Raw genomic sequence first — 24581 nt, 5'->3', positions numbered from 1 at the left:
CCCCCCAGCCACTTTGCCATATAAATAGAACCCTCTTCTGGGGGTGCCAGGTGATGGGAGAGTGGGGAGCCCAGGGAATGCCCACACGACCTGGCAAGAATCCTTGCCCATCCTCAGATACATAGCAGAGGCTGTGGGATCCGACAAAAGCCTCCATTCACATTCCCAGCGAAGGGAAGGGAGAGATGCCACAATGAACAAGGATCAGTAAGTACAGAGAAGGGCTTGTCTCACCATCCACTGTGACCGGATGTTCACTGCATGTGACTCAGTTAATTTCAGGCAGTGTAACTTAAGTTTTACGAGTCTTTTCATATTATCTGAGTGAGGATCTTCCTCTTTTTATTCCATCTTTCTCTCTACAACATTGGAGCCTCTGGGTGAATAGTCAAAGGAAAGTTCACAAAATATAAGATCATATTTATGAATGTACTTTAGTTTTCTCAATCTGTGAATGAATATCATCATTTTAAAAATGCTCCACCTCCTATGCTATGGGGCTCAAAAAATGTTAATTTCTGCACAAATGCATTTTAAAGAGTAAAATACTATGAAAATCTAAACCCAAGTCATTCTTATTTTCTAATTATCATTGCCAATATTATTTCAGGGTGAATTTAACTTCTATCCAAAGACTCCAGGGTTGATATTGTTAACAAGGAAAATGGTGGAATAGGAACACTGTGAAATAATATTATAAGATAAACAAAATTTTTGCAAGTCATCCTTCAGTTGCTTTTCTTTATTCAAAGCTATTGACTAGGAAAGGCAGGTGTGGGGCAGGAGCCTGCATGGAGGGCATGTGCTTTCCTAACAGAGCTCTGGGGTCCCCTTCCTCCATGTTCAGACTACTGGAAAAGGACTCAGGTCAGCACTTCTGGGGGCTTCCCAGGTCACTCAGCAGCAAAGAATCTACCTGCAGTGCAGGAGATGAGAGTTCAATTGCTGCATTGGGAAGATCCCCTGGAGAAAGAAAGAGCAACCCACTCCAGTATTCTAGCCTGGGAAACCCCATGGACAGGGGAGTCTGATGGGCTATAGTCGACGGGCTCACAAAGAGGCAGACACAACTTAGCAACTAAACAACAACAATTACAAAACCCTTCTGGACCCTGAGATTTCTGCTAGGTTCAGGTAAAGGTTTAAAAGGAACCAAAGTTAACTCAAGACTTAAAGATCCAAGTAAAGGTCTTAGTTATTACTAATACCTCTAAAAGGAGTAACTGAGAAAACGTAAAAGGAATATGGACATTAAACCTATCCCTTTGTGACACAAAACCAACCTCCACATTGCTAATTCTCTTCACCTTTTAAGGAACATTTCTGTAATGATTTTTTTAACAGAGTTTTGGGGAAAGAATAACAAAATTTAGTGTAGATCTAAGGTATAAAGCAAAAAAGGAAAACAGTCACTTTGTGGCTGTCTCATTTTTCATGTCTATGGAACAGTGAGAAACTTATATCCATTGAAAATCCCACACTTGAAGGTTAAATGACCTTGAGTAACATTTTTAGTTTTTCTCCTCTCCATGGAAAAATGATCAATGAATTTTTCCTCTACACTTAAAATCAATAATGATCTATTAATACTTTCTATATGATGATAATTGGAACAACAAAACATTTGCCACATTTCAGATACTAAGAAGTTTACATTTAATGAATGGAAAAGTGGGTCTACGTCTCCAAGCTTCCTATGTTGTAGAGTCAAGTGTATGTATGAACTTAAGTTCTTAGTACTCAGGTGTTTTTGCGAAATGCACACTACTGTATATAAAATAGATAAACAATAAGGAACTCATATATAGTGCAGAGAACTAAACTCAATATTTTATAATAACCTATAAAGGAAAATAATCTGAAAAAGAGTATGTGTATAAAACTGAACATATATAATGATATATGCATATATATATGCCACTGAATCCCTGTGTTGTACATGTTAAACTAACATGACATTGTGAATTGATTATACTTTAATATTTTTTAATATTTGAAAATATTATATGCAAAAAATGCATTCGCACTAAAGACAACAGAAAGGTCACTACAAAAATTATCTGAAAGATAGTTATAATACATGTTTTAATCTCTCCACTATATATGTGCTGTTTTCATTCATACTATGTTTTTTTTTAACATCCCCCTGCTAGAATCAGGGCTGAAGCGATGCTTTATCAGAACTATGTGAATATGTTTTCTGACAAATTAAAAACAACATAATTATCCTTCTCAGAAAAATATAGGAAGCTAATTGAACCACATTTTACATATGGAAGGTATAAAACAATATCCATTAAACTTTTAATAGACAAACTTTCAGACCTAACATCTGATTTTAGAAACTCAGATTCTCAAATAAAGATCTAAATAACTTTATTAAATGCTAAGATGAGAAATTATTTTGAAACTTGGCAAAATTACTTGCTTCATTGAGCATATTGAACAATAGAAAAACTATTATTTTTGAATACTTTTTCAAAACTTGAAGACACCAAGTGTTTAACAGAAAATAATAAAAGTTTGATAGGACATATCTTGAGTACTAGCCTACATTACAAGCTACAACGTAGCAATACTAATCAATACTTCTTTTATTTCCTTTAACTCAAAAGTTCTTTGGGCACTTGAGGAAATTATAATTATTTATAGGCCACTATAAAGTTTCATAAATCATAGCTCCACTGCTCTGAAAAAATTAGTTTATCCTCTTAATTTGGTGTCATAAAGCCTTTCTTATAATTTTTGTTTTTCTTGTTTGTTTGTTTTAACCTCATTTCAGATGTTGTTGTTGGTTTTCAGTCATTAAATTGTGTCCAACTCTTCATGACCCCATGGATTGCAGCCCACCAGGCTTCTCTGCCCCTCACTCTCTCCCAGAGTTTGCTCAAACTCATGTCCATTGATTCAGTGAAATGCTTTTGCATAAAGTGGGGATTGGGTTCAGGTGTGGGTCCTGTTTCAAGTACCTTTAATTTACTACATCATTATGGTAATGGTCTTCATTGGAATGTGCCTTCAAATTCATCAACTGTACCCATTTACCAGCTCATGAATCCCAAGAGCAAATGAACCTGGAGACAGAGCCTGCCTGCTCAGAGGCTTTCTCAAGGTTGGGCGTGTCACTGGTCTTCCCTGAGTTTCCTGGACAATATGTTTGCCTCCAGCCCACTTCAGAGCTGCTCCACCATCAGCCTCCAAGTGATGACAAAGGTGGGGTGAGGAGAAGGTACCACAGAGAGGGGTAGCATCCTCTGAGGACCACTCCATCTTCCTAGGATCCAGGCCAGAAGCATCTGCCTGATTCCATCAGCTGATCACTTTGTAAGGAAAGCAGATCAATGCATTTCCCAGGAGAAGAAATGAGGTCACCACCAGTGTCTGCTCTCCTGCCTGGAGGAAGCCCCAGTGACCCCTGGACTCCAGTGATATAATGGAGCAGAACTGGACAAAACACACCTGATGCATCAGGCTCGTGGCCCATAGGCTGTGACTCTGTGAAAAGCACGTGTCACCTTGTGCATCCACTGGCCGAGTCTTTGGAACATTTCCTCTTTTCTACTTTCAGCCAGTGGAGCTCCACTGTTAATCAGCAAATATTATCAGCATATGGAGCCTACCGGAGAAGGCAATGGCACCCCACTCCAGTACTCTTGCCTGGAAAATCCCAAGGACGGAGGAGCCTGGTGGGCTGCAGTCCATGGGGTCACAAAGAGTCGGACACGACTGAGCAACTTCACTTTCACTTTTCACTTCATGCATTGGAGAAGAAAATGGCAACCCGCTCCAGTGTTCTTGCCTGGAGAATCCCAGGGACGGCGGAGCCTGGTGGGCAGCCGTCTATGTGGTTGCACAGAGTCGGACACGACTGAAGCGACTTAGCAGCAGCAGCAGCAATGGAGCCTACATTGGGGTTATTCTTTCTCATTCTGTTTTCCAGATGCTGTTTGAGATGCACGTGGGGAAGCTGTGACAAGCGAGGCTGTAGTTTAGAGAGGACGTGCCCTCCCCTCCAAACTGTGCTTCTCCCACATCTTAACATATGTCCCACGGCTGAATTCAGTGCCTAACCTTGCAGGTTTGTTTGGTTTTTAACTGCCAGGAAAAGTGCTGTAAAAAATCACAATAAGCACTTTTCATATACAAAACAAATGCTGCTAAAGCTATTGCCAACCAGACACACTGGGACTGTGAAACCAGGCGCACACACATCATGGGCACACACACACACACATCATGAATAGCACACACCATGCACACACACACTCACACACCATGTGCACATGTACAGCACAGACCCCAGGCACACTTTCTGGTATGTTAAACTAAAACAGTACCATGAGTAAATTTTTGTTCTGCTCAAAAACATGTCTGTAGGTCAAGGCTGGAGAGACACTGTCTGGCTCTATTTCTTACATCTATCTTATGAGATTTACCTTTGCCTCCATAGACAACCTGTCCTCTCTTTTCGTTCTCTCAAAGGCACCTGAAGCACATCACCTGCCCTGCAGATCTATTGTCTTGCTCGCTTTGTTGTGTGCAGCTGAAGAGAAGATTAAAGGTGTGTCCAGTCAGTCCTCAGCCCCCCTGGTTTGGAACTTTGCTTCTAAATGTCCCTATAAGCTCCAGCTGTAACAGCAATTACTGTCTTCTCTCTAACAAAGGAAGGAACTTAGTTTAAAACCAAACTGCTCAATGGCATCCTTTCCCAACTTTCTCCCTACTTCTCTCCATGTATTTTTCTTCATTATCTTCATCAAAGCGATTGTTAGAGTAAACACATATGAAAATGACCAGCACAACAGTTACTGTGATGACCGACACAACACAGTTGTTCATCTTGATAAAAAATAACATGGTAAAAATTATTGTCTGTTAAACACATATAGAAATCATAAGTTTATTAGCCAAAAGTATGCAGTAGTGCATGTTATAGGCTGTCTGATTTGTAAAGTATTCCTTGAGTGAGTTTAATCAGACAGAGACACAAAGGGATATGCTGCATCTATAAAAGAGAATAAAATGGCAAGACAAAGAAAGAATGGATTATAATTTACAGAGAAATTACAGGAAAAGGCTGCTCTGAAACAGAACAAAAAGCCACCCTTTCCATTGCCTATTGTGGAAGTCAACCCAAGAGAAGGTGACACCGGCCATCTGCTCTCAGCTCTTCGATAGAAAAGCAATGCTGCTCGGAGTATGATTTTACATCTGAATGCAACTGCAATATCTTTTGTTAAAACAAACTTCTTCTGTCTCTCCTGTAGCACGTAACCCAATTCTGAGCACCTAGGAGGTGCCCACTGCTGAGTCTTATTGGACTGAATTTTAGTAGCCAAAATAAAGTCACATCAGAAGGTTGTTCAAAAAACAGATTAAAGACAACCTCCAAACTTCTTACACGATTAGAAGATAATATTAAAGCAAGTAAGGGGGACTGGGAATAAGATGGCAGAGGAATAAGACAGGGAGATCACCACTCTCCCCACAAACACACCAAAAACTCATCGAGATATGGATCAACTCCTACAAAGCAACCTCTAGGTGACAGCAAAGGGAAGCAGGCTAAGCTCCCTGGAATGCGGTAGGAGAGAGGGCGGAGACAGAAAAAGGGAAGAGAAGGAGAACTGGAGGGAATCTTGTGCCCTGAGGTGGGGAGGGAGTCATGAAGGAGGGGGAGTTTCCATGCACTGGGAGGCTCCTTCACAGGCAGGCTCAAGGGGGAGCTGTGGAATCTCAGAAAGCTGGGCACATCAGGGCAGGAAACAGAGAAAAAGTTGCACTTTTTCAACCCATAAAAAGCTCACGGACTATGGCCCCAGCCAGATGACAGGCTTGGGGGACCAAGAGAAGGCCGCAAAAAACTCACAGCACAGGGGGTGGGCCGAGGGGGCCAGGAGAGGCACGGAACACAAACCTCTGCAGTGCACACACAGGTCCTAGTGCAGAGGGCGGGCCTGGGGGCTGAGAGAAGTGCACGTACAAAGCTCTGCAGCACACACACACCTCATGGCGCAGAGGGTGGGCCAAGGGGGCCAGGAGAGGCGTGGCACACAAACCTCTGTAGCCACAAACCCCAGGGCGCAGAGACTGAGTTCCAGGAACTGAAAGAAGAATACAAAAACCCCACGACATAGAGAGTGGGCCCAGTGAGCTGAAACAAGAACACACAAGAAGGCAAGCCCGCACAGTTCTGTGTACACAGAGGACAGGGCCAAGGAGCTGAGAAAAGACCCACACGAGCCCTTACCTAGCAAGCTTCAGCCTGCAGTGCAGGGTGGGGCCAAGGGACTGAAGCACCAGCAAAGATTTGGGGACAAGCAGGGGCAGGTGACAGTAAGCTGTGCTAAGGGGGCCGCTTTGATGCGGCAGCAGAAATAGACGTGTCAAACACTGCCCCAGCCAGAAGGACAGCCCAAAGACACCCTGAACCCACAGATACCCCAAGACCCTGCACTATCTGCACCACCCTTCAGAGAGACAGGATCGAGCTCCATCAGCCAGAACCCAGACACAAGCTTCCCCAACCGGGAAAACATCACAAGACACTAATCCAGACCCCGCCCACAGGGGAGACTACACAACCAAGAACTATGACCTGAGAACTCTTTTTTTTCTCTTTTAAATCTTTAAACCACACTGTTTATTCCCCCTACGTATTTCTACCTTCACATTAGCCTTTTGTGGTGCTGTGGAGTTCTGTTTTTCTGTTTTTTTGTTTTGTTTCGTTTTTTGTTTTTTAATTAAGGTGGTTTATTTTTTCATCTTTTTTGTGTGATTTTTCTGATTTTGTTTTTGATGTATCTGACTGCTTTTCCTACAGTTGTTTATTGGCTGTAGCTATTCTTGAATATATACAAATATTTTTCACATATGTCTATTTATCTCTGCTTTTCTATTGTTTTCTTTTCTGTTTTTTTCACCTTCACTGCCAGCCCTTCCTTTTCTCTTTTCTCTCTCTTCTCCTCTTTATTTTTCTTTCTTATTCTTCTCCCCTTTTTCTTCATTCTTTCTTTTTTCACCATGTAAGTAAAATTCTTGGGCTTTCTTTGCTATATTTTCCCCAGTTGGCACTCTGCTCAGGCTCAGTTTTGCAGATTGAGTGCAGTTAGCTCTGCTCTTAATTGGCTGATATCACTTTAGGCTTCCTTTGTTCACCACGTCAGTCTCCTGTACTCTTGTCTTTAGAATACTTTGGTTATAATTCTGTGTATGGAAGTGAGTGTATATGGCCCACTATTTCTGTAATTAACTGCTTGATCTTGTATTTACCATCTACCTTGGTTCATCTTTTATTTCATGTCATGTTTTGCTTTTTGTCTTGGTGTGTTTGCTTTAACCCACTTTAATCCCATAACAAGTGACTTATGGAGCCCCCATCCCCTGACCACAGATTGCACCTGCACCAGTGAGGTGGGAGCACTGAGTCCAAGAACTCAGACTGCCAGGATATTAGTTACCGAGAACCTTGGCACCTGTACACAAAGCCTAGCATCACCCAGACCTCACAGCTGGGTGATACTAGGTTTTGTGATACACCACATTAACAAATTGAAAGATAAAAACCACATGATACTCTCAATAGATGCAGAAAAAGCCTTTGTCAAAATTCAGCACCCATTTATGATAAAAACACTTCAAAAAATGGGCATAGAAGAAACCTACCTCAACATAGTAAAGACCATATATGATAAGCCCACAGCAAACATTATTCTCAGTGGTGAAAAACTGAAAGCATTCCCCCTAAAATCAGGAACAATACAAGGGTATCCACTCTCACAACTATTATTCAACATACTTTCAGAAGTCCTAGCTACAGCAATTAGAGAAGAAAAAGAAATAAAAGGAATCCAGATAGGAAAAGAAGAATGAAAACTCTCACTGTTTGCAGATGACATGATACTATACATAGCAAACCCAAAAGAAGCTATCAGAAAATTACTAGAACTAATCAGTGAATTTAGCAAAGTCACAGGATACAAGGTCAATCCACAGATATCACTTACATTCCTATATAATAACTGAAAAAATCAGAAAGAGAAATTAAGGAATCACTCCCATTCACCATTGCAACAAAAAGAATAAAATATCTAGGACTAAATCTACCTAAGGAGACAAAAGAACTGTATATAGAAAATTATAAGACTGATGAAAGAAATCAAAGATGATATAAATTGATGGAGAGATATTCCATGCTACTGGGTAGGTAGAATCAATATTGTGAAAATGACTGTATTACCAAATGCAATCTACAGATTCAATGTGATCCCTATCAAATTGCCAATGACATTTTTCACAGAACTAGAACAAAAAAATTCACAATTCAAATGGAAAAACAAGAGACCCCAAATAGCCAAAGCAGTCTTGAGAAAGAAGAATGGAGCTAGAGAAATCAAATTTCCTGACTTCAGACTATACAATAAAGGTGCAGCCATCAAGATAGTATGGTACTGGCACAAAAACAAAAATATGGACCGATGGAACAAGATAGAAAGCCCAGAGAAAACCCATGCACCTATGGGCAACTTATTTTTTTACAAAGAAGGCTAGAATATACAAAGGAACAAAGATAGCCTCTTCAATATGTGGTGCTGGGAAAATTGAACAGCTACATGTAAAAGAATGGAATTAGAACACTTTCTAACACCATACACAAAGATAGACTCAAAATAGATTAAAGACCTAAATTTAAGGACAGAAACTATAAAACTCTAAGAAGAAAACAGGCAGAACACTCGACATAAATCAAAGTAAGATCCTCTATCACCCACCTCCTAGAGTAATGAAAATAAAAACAAAAATAAACAAATGGGGCCTAATTAAACGTAAAAGCTTTTACACAGTGAGGGAAACTACAAACAAGGTGAAAAGACAACCCTTAGAGTGGGAGAAAATAATAGCAAAGGAAACAATTGACAAATAATAATTTCCAAAATATATAAGTAGCTCATACAACTCAATATGAGAAAAACAAACAACCAGATCAAAAAGTGTGGAAAAGTCCTAAACAGACATTTCTCCAAAGAAGACATACAGATGGTTAACAAACACATGAAAATATGCTCAACGTCGCTCATTATCAGAGAAGGCAAATCAAAAGTGCTATAAGATACCACCTCATACCAGTCAGAATGGCCATCATCAAAAGGTCCACAAACGATAAATGCTGGAGAGGGTGTGGAGAAAAAGGAACCCTCTTACATTGCTGGTTGGAATGTAAATTGACACAGCCACTATGGAAGACAGTATGGAAATTCTTTAAAAAGCTAGGGATAAAACCACATGATCCAGCAATCCCACTACTAGGCATATACCCTGAGGAAACCAAAACTGAAAGGGATACATGTACCCCAATGTTCATTGCAGCACTATTTACAGTAGCCAGGACATGGAAGCAACCTAGATGCCCATCGACAGAAGAATGGATAAAGAAGCTGTGGTACAGATACGCAGTGGAATATTACTCAGCCATAAAAGTGAATGCAGTTGAGTCAGTTCTGAAGTAAGTCAGAAAGAGAATGATAAATATCGTATACTGATGTGTATATATGGAATTTAGAAAGATGGCACTGATGAATTTATTTGCAGAGCAGCAGTGGAGAAACAGACATAGAGAACAGACTTATGGATGTGGGAAGAGGGGAGGAGGGGGTGAGATGTACGGAGAGAGTGACATGGAAACCTACATTACCATATGTAAAATAGATAGCCAATGGGAATTTGCTGTATGGCTCAGGAAACTCAAACAGGGACTCTGTATCAACCTAGAGGGTGGGATGGGGAGGGAGATGGGAGGGAGGTTCAAAAGGGAGGGGATATATGTATACTATGGCTGATTCATGTTGATGTTTACCAGAAAAAAAAAATTCTGTACAGCAATTATCCTTCAATTAAGATAAATAAACAAATGAATTAAAATAAGGAAAGAAAAAATGATCAACAAAACAGTGTAAAATCAATAGAGGTCACCAAGGAACTCACATATAAGAAACATCCTACATCATGCTAGACACAGACTGTTTATTCTAAGATTTCTATGCATTGACACAAAGATGTAAAGAGCAAAAATTAATTTGTAAATTCACCAGGCAAATGTCAGGTTTGTTGCTTATACAAAGTATTAAAGAGAGAGAATCTTTTCATTTAAATCTTTTCATTTAACAGATAATCACTGAACATGACCACTGCATGGAGCACTGTACCAGGGAAACTGTATATAAAAAGTGAGAAACATCAAATAAATGCACTTGCTTATCTATCTGCTAGTTTCTACACATGATGAGGATGTTCACAGTAACATATGCAAACACCACAGATGCTTGCAGTGTGTGATGAGGTCTGGACCAGGAGGAAAGAGAATCAGAGCTGACAGAGAGAGAGGTGCTGGGGGCTTCAGGATGATGCGAGCACTGGGTACGGACCCCAAGAGTAAGAGTTTATCAAAACCCACAACTATGTGAAGCCAAATGGTGTGAACAAATTTGGGCTCCAAATAAACTCACACCAACAGTGACCATCACACGTTGAACCTGAGGATCACACTCCTGTGTGACTCTACAAACAGTACGCTTCACATTTGGCTCCTGGAGAAGGCGATGGCACCCCACTCCAGTGCTCTTGTCTGCAAAATTCCATGGACGGAGGAGCCTGGTGGGCTGCAGTCCATGGGGTCGTGAAGAGTTGGACATGACTGAGCGACTTCACTTTCACTTTTCACTTTCATGCACCGGAGAAGGAAATGGCAACCCACTCCAGTGTTCTTGCCTGGAGAATCCCAGGGACGGGAGCCTGGTGGGCTGCCGTCTGTAGGGTCGCACAGAGTTGGACATGACTGACGTGACTTAGCAGCAGCAGCAGCAGCATGCACATTCTAGTATTTACACTCTTAGTTCTTGAAGGAAGAATTGAGTCCAGAAATACACAAAGGTCACAGAAATAGAAAGGAGCTTACAGAATAAAAAAGATTATAAAGTCAGACCTCTTTGATCACTGGTTAGATGGAATATCCTCATGGTGTCTCTTTCCACAAAAACATAGCTAAGTCCTGTCTGCAAAGATTAAAGTTTTGCAATAAACAGTAGTGTGTATGTGTATGTGTGAATGTCTGAATATGTGTCTGAATATAGTTTGTTGCATACATATTCTTAACTGAATTTAGATGTGGACAGCTGATCTCACCTTCCAGGGCCACTATCCCTGGACAAACGGTGGTAAATCTAGCCCAAACCTGACTTCCCATGCATTCCTCTGCCCCCTTATTCTTCCACGACACTGTTAAACCAGTAAAATGTTTAATGAACAAACATGCTCTCTTAACTTATCCATATGTTGGTTCCTCTAATTCAGTCATGAACCTTTTTCCTCTTGATTCGATTGTTACTGATTCTTAACCAGACGGCACCCTAGGAGATCCCTGGAAAGATGCTACATGCAGAGGATGTGACAATTTGAAAGTGCAGAAATCCAGCTGCTCATATGGGCTGAAATCTGCTCATTCGGATAGAAACTATCACTAAGGCCCATGCAATGCTCATCTTCTGCATGCATTGAGAAATTAGCTGAAATCTGAAGATAAATGAAATTCCATTTGGGTCCAAAGGGTGAGCCTGCATATGTGCCATGTCCGTGTCATTTCTGCAGATAACCCAACTGTCCCTAGATAACTATTTGAAGATCTTAATCAGAATGACTCTACAAAGGGCTTGTTTACTCACTAATTGCCTTTGTAGGGTCTGGTGGAGACCAGTGGTTTTCCACAACTTATTTTGAAGTAGTGGAAAGCTGGTTTTCTTAAGCTCAGGCAGAAGCCTAAGAATGCCACAGAAGAGAGGATGATAAGATACAAATGGCATTGTATTTTACATTTTCCTTGAAGCGTTCTTTTGTGGTAAGCAGAGGATGTATCATTCCCTCTACCTCAATGATAAGGAAATGCCCAATTCAGAAACAGTGATCTGTCTAAAATAATACGATTGAGAAGTGCAGGGTTATAACAAGGACCCACTTCTTTCCTTACAACATTCTTTCCGTTTTGTTTCATATTTTATTCTAATAAATGACCCCGGGAACTTCAACATCTTGGGCAACTCTTGTTTCTTCCTGGAATTTCACAGCTTCACAGCCTCAATTTATTTACAACAGCAATGAATTCTGAAGTACAACCAAGTTCTATCATATGTCTAAATAAAAGGGTTAGCTGCAAGGTCATTTATTTTACATGCCTCAAATACCCTAAAGGAACTTCCATACATTCCAATCCTCATTTCTCTAAGTTGTCTAGAATTAGAATAGGTTTTAGCCTTACATATGATTTTGTATTCAGGTTACATTTTAACTCTTGGAGGTTACCTTTAAGAAAAAGGTGGGAATTGAAACACTCAGTTACAGGAAAGGCTGAGGGTTGACCTTTATAATACCAAGTCTAACAAAACAAACAGAGGCTGTAGACTTAAGGGATGTCAAGTAATAACTTTGGTCCCTTAGCTCTGGAAACATCCTTCACCCTGACCACAGAGGCTTAAGTTTAGCTCATGTCAAATAAGAATCTCTGGAAGCCAGCACCTGACATGTGAGTGGCTGCTCTGTGGGCTAGATCTGATGCCGCCCAACGTAAGGTCTGACCATGAAACAGACGCTCCCTCCCATTGGCCATGTCTTTTGCATCCCTCCTGTTCTACTGTAAGCAATGGTCCCTGAACATCCTGGGCTGGACCCACTGGCGAGCCCAGCAAGGGTCTCTGTACCACAGCCTGGGAGGCTCACTCAGGGGGCAGCCAGCCCTGGGGATTGTGCCTTCAATCTGGGTTAGGTCTAACAACTATAACACCTGAAGGGCACTTGGACTCTGACCTCCAGCACTGGCGCAGCAGCATGGAGAGAATGCAAAGTTCAGGATGCTCAGACAGATGCATTCTCTCCAGGCCTAATTCCACTGTCACACAGCACCCACCCACCCGGGCACATGAGGTGTGTAGTTGTGCATCATGTTGATGCACAACTACATCAACAAGATCTCTGCAGTGATGAGCCAACAGCCTGGAAGGGAGCGAGTGGACGTTTATCTTCCTTCTTCCTTTATTCAGCTAACACTGATGCATGAAATAACACACATGCCAAGGAAATGGAAAGCTGAATAAATTGATTACACTCAACAGGACAGTCTAGTGGCATTTATAAAATAAAGGAAAAGGAAAGTGAAGTCGCTTAGTTGTGTCCAAATCTTTGCAGTCCCATGGACTGTAGCCTGCCAGGCTCCTCTGTCCGTGGAATTCTCCAGGCAAGAATACTGGAGAGGATTGCCATTTCCTTCTCCAGCGTATCCTCCTGACCCAGGGATAGAACCAGGGTCTCCTGCACTGTAGGCAGACTCTTTACTGTCTGAGCTACCAGGGAATCCCACTTGTGAAATAAGTACTAATTAATTCCTAAGCATTATGACAAAGGTGTGCTCTTTCTTTTTAGCAATGGGGTCTGGCACCTGCTTCTCCTTAAATGTTTCCTTGTGTCCCTGAGTCCTACTTCTTTTCCAAAAACCCAAAGACAGGTCATCAGTTTCTGGTAGGTATTCTCATATCCCTTATTTTCAAAGCAAGTCTTTGGTTTCCCCAGACTTGGAGAAGCTGCGCTTCAGTTCCCACTGTGTGTGCAGGTGAGACAGTGGGACTTCAGAACCCTATGATGCCGTAATCACTGTCCTCCAGAGAATAAGCTGCTTTCTCCCAGACTTTTGCTTTATTATTTTTTTTCTTTCATTATGTACTTTTTGCCTGTGGTCAATCAGGATCAAAGATGATTTTTCGCTACTTCTACTAAAGAAAAATATTACTTCAAGAAGGAATGAACAATACTTCCCAAGTCTGATCCTTACCCTGCCTGTTTCTAAGAAGGGGATATTAGCAAATATTCCCCTTTCCTACTAAGAGATTTCACCTCAGGGCTACATGTCTTAACCATAAAATAACAGATATAATCAACTTCAGTTAACTTTTATGTGAAGTAACATCACATTAGGTTGCTTTTGATTCAGCAATTGACAACTGTCTATTGCACTGAGTGACTATGAAATCTTAAAATAAAATCTGACCTTTCCTAAGAAACCTAAAATATCTATAGGAGTACCAAAGTGCACGAGCCACTCAACTAGAAAGCAAAGGCATTCTCCGTATGAAAACTGATCACTCATTTAAAAAAGTGATTTCAAAAATTTAATTTCAACAACTTAAGTGTTAACAATTTTTCCTTTATTAGGAAGTGTTGTCTTTCTAGTACATTGACTTTACCTGTAGAGACATGTTCTCAAGTCTAGAAGTAAACCTAATAGTAGGAAAGAGGAATATTTGCTAATATTCCCTTCTTCGGAACAGGCAAGGTAAGGATCAGACTTGTTCATTCCTAATAAAGGAAAAATTGTTAACACTTAAGTTGTTGAAATTAAATTTTTGAAATCACTTTTTTAAATGCGTGATCAGTTTTCATATGGAGAATGCCTTTGCTTTCTAGTTGAGTGGCTCGTGCACTTTGGTACTCCTATAGATCTTTTAGGTTTCTTAGGAAAGGTCAGATTTTATTTTAAGATTTCATAGTCACTCAGTGCAATAGACAGTTGTCAATTGCTGAATCAAAAGCAACCTAATGTGATGTTACCTCATATAAAAGTTAACTGAGGTTGATTATATCTGTTATTTTACAGATATGGAGAACCTGAGCTCAGTAACCAAAGGGGATAAAGTAGGTGTTGTTGGGGAACATGCCGTGTCTGGGCGAGGGTGGCAGGGCCTGAAGGGGAGGTGCTGCACTCCAATGCTGAATCAGCATCTGCAACTGACTTGAAATGCTTCCTCTTTGTTTTATTTCAAAATTCAATAAATGACATTAAAAATAAAATAGTCTCTGACTGGAACCTGCTTTATGCGGGGCTCACAGAGACTTGTTTCTGTTCTTCATACAGCTCAGCTGGTTTACTCATTTGCCAGTGTATAAATGCTTGGGCATTAAAGCCACTATCCCTCTCCTTGTGGCCCAGGCTTAATCATGGCTCACGTGGCAACAGCAGCGGTGCCAGGGAGGACAGCACGTCCAGGAGCTGTTTGCATACCTCGCTCATGTGAGGGACATCAGGGCCCCTCCCCAGCCCTCAGCTGATGCAGGGTGCACCTTTTCCTCCACCTGCAGGCTGCCGTCACTCAGCACACGCCTTAGGCATGCTTCTCGAGCTGTCAGCATGTGTGCACCTGTTCACTAATACGGGTAACACTGCTCCCAACCTGCCTGAAAGTGCATTTTGCAATTTAAACTTAAAAACATGCACCCTACTATATCTAAAATGCATAAAATAAACAATGCACTGCTATATATAAAGTAAGATAAACATAAAAGGACCCACCGTATAGCACAAGGAACTATACTCAAATCTTGCAATAACCTACAATGGAAGGCAATGTAAAAAAGAAGGATATACACATTTATATATATTCTTTATGTATAACAATGACTTTGTTGTACACCTGAAACTAACACAACATTGCTAAATAACTATATTTATTATAAATTTTAAAAAATGTAAATACAACAGAAACATTCCAGGCAATGTGACTATAATCAAACTTTCCAAGCTGATCATCCTGAAGCCTCTGGTGTTCCCACTTCACCAACAACCTTCTGCTGCTGCTGCTGCTGCTGCTAAGTCACTTCAGTCGTGTCCGACTCTGTGCAACCCCATAGAAGGCAGTCCACCAGGCTCCCCTGTCCCTGGGATTCTCCAGGCAAGAACACTGGAGTGGGTTGCCATTTCCTTCTCTAATGCATGAAAGGGGAAAGGGAAAGTGAAGTCGCTCAGTCGTGTCTGACTCCTAGCGACCCATGGACTGCAGCCTACCAGGCTCCTCTATCCATGGGGTTTTCCAGGTAAGAGTACTGGAGTGGGGTTCCATTGCCTTCTCCAACAACCTTCTAGAGGGTGGTTTATCTGCATAAATGGCCAGCTAGTGAGTATTAAGCCAATGGAACATTTCAGCAGATTCCTCTCTTTGGGGGGATGGAAAATCCCTTCTAATATTCACTAAGCTGCTCATTTCATAACCATTAAAATATAGTCTCCCAACAGGACAACTGAAATGACATGCAACATGAGAAACTGGCATCTGCTTTTGCTAAAAACTCGGGGCTTTGAATGTCAGATAGGAACTCAGAGTCATGAGTGTTTGATAACTGCATGTTGCAGGAAAAGGCTATTGCCCTCATGACCACAAAACATGCCTGGCATCACCTTGACTTCCCCACACCACCTTCCTGAGAGCCCTGTCTACTCAAAAAGGAAAAATTCAGCATTTATTCAGAATTTTCACTTTCAGGGATACTTCTCAACCTTGCTCAAATGACACAGGAACAGTGTTCTGATCACAAAAGTAGTCGATTCAGTGTAATCTTACCCCTACGGTTCATTATGGGAAAGCATAAAAAGAGCTGCAATATGTTTTCATTAAAAGTAAAGTGAATGGGAGGGGGGTTTCAATAATTTAGTAAAATAGGTTCTCAGCAGAAATAATTACAGAGAAAAAGGTGGAATCCAGGAGTGTTTAGGGGGAAGATAAGGGATGCAAACATTCCACATATGATTCCGCCAAGAATGGCAAGCTAGCTTTAAATCCTTTAATGTTAACATGAGCTTCTCATGAAACAGAATCCAGGTCTCAGGGCCAGCACACCTTTTAATTCATTTCCCAGCATATCAGTGTGCTTATCTGGCATGGTTTGTAAGTAAACCCCATGCGACCAGCCTGAGATTGAGGGAATGAATGGAGAGTCTCCATCCCAGCCGTATTCCTGAGCCCCAGGCTTTAAGGACAGGAATCAGGAAGTTTTAAGGAACATCCATTTCTTCCAGGTTGTCCATTTTATTGGCATATAGCTGCTGATAGTAGTCTCTCATAAGCCTTTGTATTCTGTTGTCTGTTGTGATATCTCCATTTTCATTTCTAATTTTGTTGATTTGATTCTTCTCCCTTTGTTTCTTGATGAGTCTGGCTAGTGGTTTGTCAATTTTATTTATCTTCTCAAAGAACCAGCTTTTAGCTTTGTTGATTTTTGGTATGGTCTCTTTGGTTTTTTTTTTTTTTTTTTTTTTGCATTTATTTCTGCCCTAATTTTTAAGATTTGTTTCCTTCTACTAACCCTGGGGTTCTTCATTTCTTCCTTTTCTAGTTGCTTTAGATGTAGAATTAGGTTATTTATTTGACTTTTTTCTTGTTTCTTGAGCTAAGCCTGTACTGCTATGAACCTTCCCCTTAGCACTGCTTTTACAGTGTCCCATAGATTTTGGGTTGTTGTGTTTTAATTTTCATTTCTTTCTATGCATATTTTGATTTCTTTTTTGATTTATTCTGTGATTTGTTGGTTATTCAGAAGCATGTTGTTCAGCCTCCATATGTTGGAATTTTTAGTAGTTTTTCTCCTTTAATTGACATCTAATCTTACTGCATTGTGGTCAGAAAAGACGCTTGGAATGATTTCACTTTTTTTTTTTTTTTAATTTACCAAGGCTAGATTTATGGTCCAGGACATCATCTATCCTGGAGAAGGTTCTGTGTGCACTTGAGAAAAAGGTGAAATTCATTGTTTTGGGGTGAAATGTCCTATAGATATCAATTAGGACTAACTGGTCCATTGTGTCATTTAAAGTTTGTGTTTCCTTGTTAATTTTCTGTTTAGTTGATCTACCCATAGGTATGAGTGGGGTATTAAAGTCTCCCACTATTATTGTGTTATTCTTAATTTTCCCTTTCATACTTGTTAGCATTTGCCTTACATATTGTGGTGCTCCCATGTTGGGTGCATATATATTTATAATTGTTATATCTTCTACTCGGATTAATCCTTTGCTCATTATGTGGTGTCCTTCTTTGTCTCTTTTCACAGCCTTTATTTCTTGAAAGAAATGGACAAATTCTTAGAAGAGTATAACTTTCCAAAACTGAACCAGGAAGAAATAGAAAATCTTAACAGACCCATCACAAGCACGGAAATCAAAACTGTAATCAGAAATCTTCCAGCAAACAAAAGCCCAGGGCCAGACAGCTTCAGAGTTGAATTCTACCAAAAATTTAGAGAAGAGCTAACACCTATCCTACTCAAACTCTTCCAGAAAATTTCAGAGGAAGGTAAACTTACAAACTCATTCTATGAGGCCACTAATACCAAAACCAGACAAAAATGCCACAAAAAAAGAAAACTACAGGCCAATATCACTGATGAACATAGATGCAAAAATCCTTAACAAAATTCTAGCAAACAGAATCCAACAACACATTAAAAAGATCATACACCATGACCAAGTGGGCTTTATCCCAGGGATGCAAGGATTCTTCAATATCTGCAAATCAATCAATGTAATACACCACATTAACAAATTGAAAGATAAAAACCATATGATTATCTCAATAGATGCAGAGAAAGCCTTTGACAAAATTCAACATCCATTTATGATAAAAACCCTCCTGAAAGCAGGAATAGAAGAAACATACCTCAACATAATAAAAGCTATATATGACAAACCTACAGCAACCATTATCCTCAATGGTGAAAAATTTAAAGCATTTCCCCTAAAGTCAGGAACAAGACAAGGGTGTCCACTCTCACCACTACTATTCAACATAGTTTTGGCCACAGCAATCAGAGAAGAAAAAGAAATAAAAGGAATGCAGATTGGAAAAGAAGAAGTAAAACTCTGTTTGCAGATGACATGATCCTCTACATAGAAAACCCTAAAGACTCCACCAGAAAATTACTAGAGCTAATCAATGAATATAGTAAAGTGGCAGGATATAAAATTAACACATAGAAATCCCTTGCATTCCTATACACTAACAATGAAAAAACAGAAAGAGAAATTAAGGAAACAATTCCATTCATCTTTGCAACTAAAAGAATAAAGTACTTAGGAATATATTTACCTAAAGAAACAAAAGATCTATATAGAGAAAACTATAAAACACTGATGAAAGAAATCAACGAGGACACAAACAGAGGGAGAAATATACCATATTCATGGATTGGAAGAATCAATATAGTAAAAATGAGTATACTACCCAAAGCAATCTATAGATTCAATGCAATGCCTATCAAGCTACCAATGGTATTTTTCACAGAGCTAGAACAAATAATCTCAACATTTGTATGGAAATACAAAAAAAAAAAAAAACCTCGAATAGCCAAAGCAATCTTGAGAAAGAAGAATGGAACTGGAGGAATCAACCTGCCTGACTTCAAAGCTATCAAGACATCAAGACAGTATGGTACTGGCACAAAGACAGAAATATAGATCAATGGAACAAAATAGAAAGCCCAGAGATAAATCCATGCACCAATGGACACCTTATCTTTGACAAAGGAGGCAAGAATATACAATGGAGAAAAGACAATGTCTTTAACAAGTGGTGCTGGGAAAAGTGGTCAACCACTTGTAAAAGAATGAAACTAGAACACTTTCTAACACCATACACAAAAATAAACTCAAAATGGATTAAAGATGTAAACATAAGACCAGAAACTATAAAACTCTTAGAGGAGAACATAGGCAAAACACTCTCCAATATAAATCACAGCAGGATCCTCTATGACCCACCTCCCAGAGTAATGGAAATAAAAGCAAAAATAAACAAATGGGACTTAATTAAACTTAAAAGCTTTTGCACAACAAAGGAAACTATAAGCAAGGTGAAAAGACAGCCTTCAGAATGGGAGAAGATAATAGCAATTGAAGCAACTGACAAAGAATTAATCTCAAAAATATACAAGCAACTACTGCAGCTCAATTCCAGAAAAATAAATGACCCAATCAAAAAAGGGGCCAAAGAACTAAACAGACATTCCTCCAAAGAAGACATACAGATGTCTAACAAACACATGAAAAGATGCTCAACATCACTCATTATCAGAGAAATGCAAATCAAAACCACAATGAGGTACCATCTCATGCTGATCAGAATGGCTGCTATCCGAAAGTCTACAAACAATAAATGCTGGAGAGGGTGTGAAGAAAAGGGAACCCTCTTACACTGTTGGTGGGAATGCAAACTAGTACAGCCACTATGGAGAACAGTGTGGAGATTCCTTAAAAAAATTGGAAATAGAACTGCCATACGACCCAGCAATCCCACTGCTGGGCATACACACCGAGGAAACCAGAATTGAAAGAGACACGTGTACCCCAATATTCATTGCAGCACTGTTTATAATAGCCAGGACATGGAAGCAACCTAGATGTCCATCAGCCGACAAATGGATAAGAAAGCTGTGATACATATACACAATGGAATATTACTTAGCCATTAAAAAAATACATGTGAATCAGTTCTAATGAGGTGGATGAAACTGGAGCCTATTATACATTATTATACAGAGAGAAGTAAGCCAGAAAGAAAAACACCAATACAGTATACTAATGCATATATATGGAATTTAGAAAGGTAATGATAACCCTATATTTGAGATGGCAAAAGAGACACAGATGTATAGAACAGTATTTTGGCCTCTGTGGGAGAAGGCGAGGGTGGGATGATTTGAGAGAATAGCATTAAAACATGTATATTATCGTATGTGAAACAGATCACCAGTCCAGGTTAGATCCATGAGACAGGGTGCTCGGGGCTGGTGCACTGGGATGACCCAGAGGGATGGGATGGGGAGGAAAGTGGGAGGGGGGTTCAGGATGGGGAACACATGTACACCCGTGGCTGATTCATGTCAATGTATGGCAAAACCACTATAATATTTAAAGTAATTAGCCTCCAATTAAAATAAGTAAACTAAAAAAAGAAACACCCCAGACAAATCTTATGTTTAAACCACCCATTTTTATTGCTTTCTTTCTTTTTTATGAGTGTTATTCCTTTTTCTCTTTGAGCATCTTAAATACGCATATATTGTTTTTATCTTGGAATTTTTTTAAAATTTAAATTTATTTATTTTAATTGGAGGTTAATTACTTTACAATATTGTATTGGTTCTGTCACACATCAACATGAATTTGCCATGGGCGTACACGTGTTCCCCATCCTGAATCCCCCTCCCACCTCCCTCCCTGTACCATCCCTCCAGGTCATCCCAGTGCACCAGCCCCAAGCATCCTGTATTTTAAAGTCCTTTAAGTTTATTCTTGAACCTATCACCACACTGGATATTCCCATTGTATTTGTTTTGTTCATATGCTCTGAGAGTCTAGTTTGCAAGGTAACTTACAAACTAAACTGGAGGTGTCTTGTCTGTGTGTTCTCTCTTTCTCACTGATGAAATAAAATTCATATGTTATGAAAAACTTAAACAGAGTATTTTTCTCTGCCCTCCAGTTGAGTGTGTGCTGGGCATCTGCATTAATCAGTCCTCCTGAGGTGCCAATCTCCCTTCCTAACCTTGTCAAAGGTCAGAGTGACCCACTCTCTGTTGTGTACGACAGTTCAGATCTGGATTGTGTCAACAGTCAGTATGTCCTCTGATGTATAACCCTGTGTCTCACTAAAGTAGGTAACTACACTTTGACCTCTAGTGAGTGGGCAGGCCTCGGGGCTTCCTGAAAGACTGTCTCCCGGGTTACCATCCTCAGGTTGGCTCCAATAAGAACTTCCAAGTCTTCCTTAGAATGACTCCTGATTAACTGCTTTTCATACACCGTAAGGCTCCCTTATGGTGCCTGGGGCCATGCAGGTGCTCTGGTCCTGCCTTGAGTAACTGCAGGACTGAGGCCAGTTCTGACGCACTGAGTTACCTCTGCTTCTTACAGAAAATCCAGATGTTGAAACTGTAATTAATTTAGACCTTTAAGTTTGAATAGGAGAAAGCAATGGCACCCACTCCAGTACTCTTGCCTGGAAAATCCCACAGGCGGAGGAGCCTGGTGCGCTGCAGTCCATGGGATCGCTAAGAGTCGGGCACGACTGAGCGACTTCACTTTCACTTTTCACTTTCATGCATTGGAGAAGGAGATGACAACCCACTCCAGTGTTCTTGCCTGGAGAATCCCAGGGACAGGGGAGCCTGATGGGCTGCCGTCTATGGGGTCGCACAGAGTTGGACACAACTGAAGTGACTTAGCAGCAGTTTGAATAACCAAGTGACATTTTTTATTTCAAAATGTGAATTGTAAGAAGAGTAACTGAAAGACTTCAAAGGGCAAAAACACTGGAATGCAACTGATATAAAATTCTTAAATTGTATGTGGTGATAAGTGGTAGGGTTTTTAAGTAGTTAGATGTTTTCAACTGAAAAATCCTATCATAATATTAGAGGTCCCTGAAGCTAAACATAACCACAAGAATCTAACCTGGCCTCTTTTCTCTCAAAATGTCTCCTGATGTTACCTGAGCTGTTTTAAACCACACACAGAGTAGTAAAGCCAGGTCCACTGCATTTCCTCAAATAATCAAGTTATTTTAAATGTCAAATATTAATTCTAAGACCTAGAGCAGTAGGTGTCTGTACTCTGGCACACCCCATTCTCCCCCACCCCTGGAACGCCTTGACCCTCACAGGCCACCTTGCACAGTCATTTCTAGATGCATTAGAAACATGTGACTGGAAAAGAAAACCTGTAAACCCATGTGGTATGCATAACTTCAGTCCCTTAGATTAAAAATAGTACAGTCAAATGAATATAAGGTGTACTAACTGTAGCTTTGATACTTTCCTCGTTGTAAGATTTCAAAACCTTTTCAGAAGATCAGAATCAATGTGAGGTCAAGAGATAATCAGGACCAGTCTTTCAGGCTGTAGATTTAAAAAAAAGCTATAAAGAAGGACTATAAAGAAGGCTGAGGGCTAAATAATTGATGCTTTCAAACTGTGGTCCTGGAGAAGACTCTTGAGAATGCTTTGGGTTGCCAGGGGATCAAGCCAGTCAGTCCTAAAGGAAATCAACCTTGAATATTCATTGATTTTCAGCATCAGTTTTCAGCTGAAGTTCCTTCATCATTGGAAGGATCAGTGCTGAAGCTCTAATATTGTGGCCAACTGATGTGAAGAGCTGACTCATTGGAAAGACCCTGATGCTGGGAAAGACTAGGGGCAGGAGAAGGGGGTGACGGGTGATGAGATGGCTGGATGGCACCACCGATTCAGTGGACATGTATTTGAGCAAACTTCAGGAGACAGGACAAGGCAGGCTAGCATGCTGCAGTCCATGGGGTTGCAAAGAGTCAGACATGACTTGACGAATAAACAACTACTAAGATTAAAAAATAACAGAGGAAAAATGAGGAGGAGTGTGAGAAGAGAGGAGGTGAAATACCAAAATTCTTGGATGATGATGTAGCTTAAGCATCTATTATTGTTTGATACAAAATGATAGTAAATATAATTGTGATATTCATAAAAATTAGAGAATATATTTAAGAATAACCAATTACTAGTGGTATAATGCAAGGTGAGACTCAAGAATAAGACACATAATAAAAATCGACTTCTTCTCCTGGGATCACAGTCCCAAGAAACACATGTTATCTGCTGTCTTAGTTGCACATTTGTGTACATATGCATATGTATCATATATGTTGTACACAAACATAACATATAGAATATATTCTATTCTATTTATACTGTATATACTGCATATAAATAGAATAAATTATAGAAATGGAATACATAAGAAGATAAATATATATTTATGTGTATATATTTTGATATATATCTATATGACTATAAATTATGTATGATTTTGTATATTTTATGCATAAACATATAATTTTATATAAAATAGAATCTCATAGTCTTAAATTCCCATGCATGTAAAATGAAGATCTTCAGTGCATTTTCAGGGGTGAAGTTTTCTAGAGGATTATCATGTAATCAAAGTATCAAATGCACATCACTGTGGATTTTGCTTTCATCAGAGGATCATAAAGAGCAGTCACAGGGCACATCTCACTGCTGCTTAATTAATGATTTAGCATCTTTTAAGTTGAAAAAAAAATAGGCAATGAGAACCTGTGACAAATGTATGAAGCTCACCTTCAAGTGTCCACACACCGTTTGGCTGGAGCAGAGCCAACCCACTGGTTACACGGTATCTGTGACTGCGTCTGCACCACCAGGTGAGTTAAGTGGACACAGTGGAGACCAGACAACTCCCTGCCAACCTAAACTATTTTCCACACAGCCATTTAAAGCACAAGTTGAAAGAAAGAACAGACTAACAGGGCATAGATACTCGATGTGATACTTGAGGAATTCCTTTCCATGATGACTTTTTTTCTTTTGTGTACTCTTATATATATAAGAAGCCATGTATCTGTAGAATCATCATTAAATTGTTCTAAAGGTAAGTGTATGAAAATTCAAAAAGCAATTAGATTGCATTAACAGCTTTGTTAGCCAAGGTGAGACTAAGAAATCTATTGATATAAATCAAGTAAGAGTACCTTGATTTCAATGCTATAAGGATTCATAAATAGTTTTATCAATGATCACAATAAACCTAAAATATAAGACATTAAACTTTCTTTTTAAATAAGCAACATAGTCAACACAACCCTTCCCTTTCTTTAGTACACACACGTGCACACACATGCATGTTCACTTATACACACATGCACATG

The 24581-nt window shown here is 39.8% G+C and overlaps 1 protein-coding gene and 1 long non-coding RNA gene across 2 annotated transcripts in view; one reads left to right on the top strand and one right to left on the bottom strand.

Annotated features, from left to right (window-relative positions):
* LOC129643261 (uncharacterized) overlaps window positions 1-4762 on the top strand; it is a 33691-nt gene extending 28929 nt beyond the window's left edge. The window contains exons 2-3 of the long non-coding RNA XR_008710201.1: window positions 3941-4078; window positions 4483-4762. This is a non-coding gene — a long non-coding RNA (uncharacterized LOC129643261). The remainder of the gene's footprint in view (window positions 1-3940; window positions 4079-4482) is intronic.
* The window catches only part of CSMD1 (CUB and Sushi multiple domains 1), a 1679419-nt gene that overhangs the window by 1352355 nt on the left and 302483 nt on the right, over window positions 1-24581 (bottom strand). The gene's annotated exons all lie outside the window — the stretch shown is intronic.

Source organism: Bubalus kerabau, chromosome 2 (genome assembly GCF_029407905.1).
Source record: "Bubalus kerabau isolate K-KA32 ecotype Philippines breed swamp buffalo chromosome 2, PCC_UOA_SB_1v2, whole genome shotgun sequence".
In the NCBI taxonomy this organism is placed as follows: Eukaryota; Metazoa; Chordata; class Mammalia; order Artiodactyla; family Bovidae; genus Bubalus; species Bubalus kerabau.
This window is presented reverse-complemented; position numbering and strand designations above follow the sequence as displayed.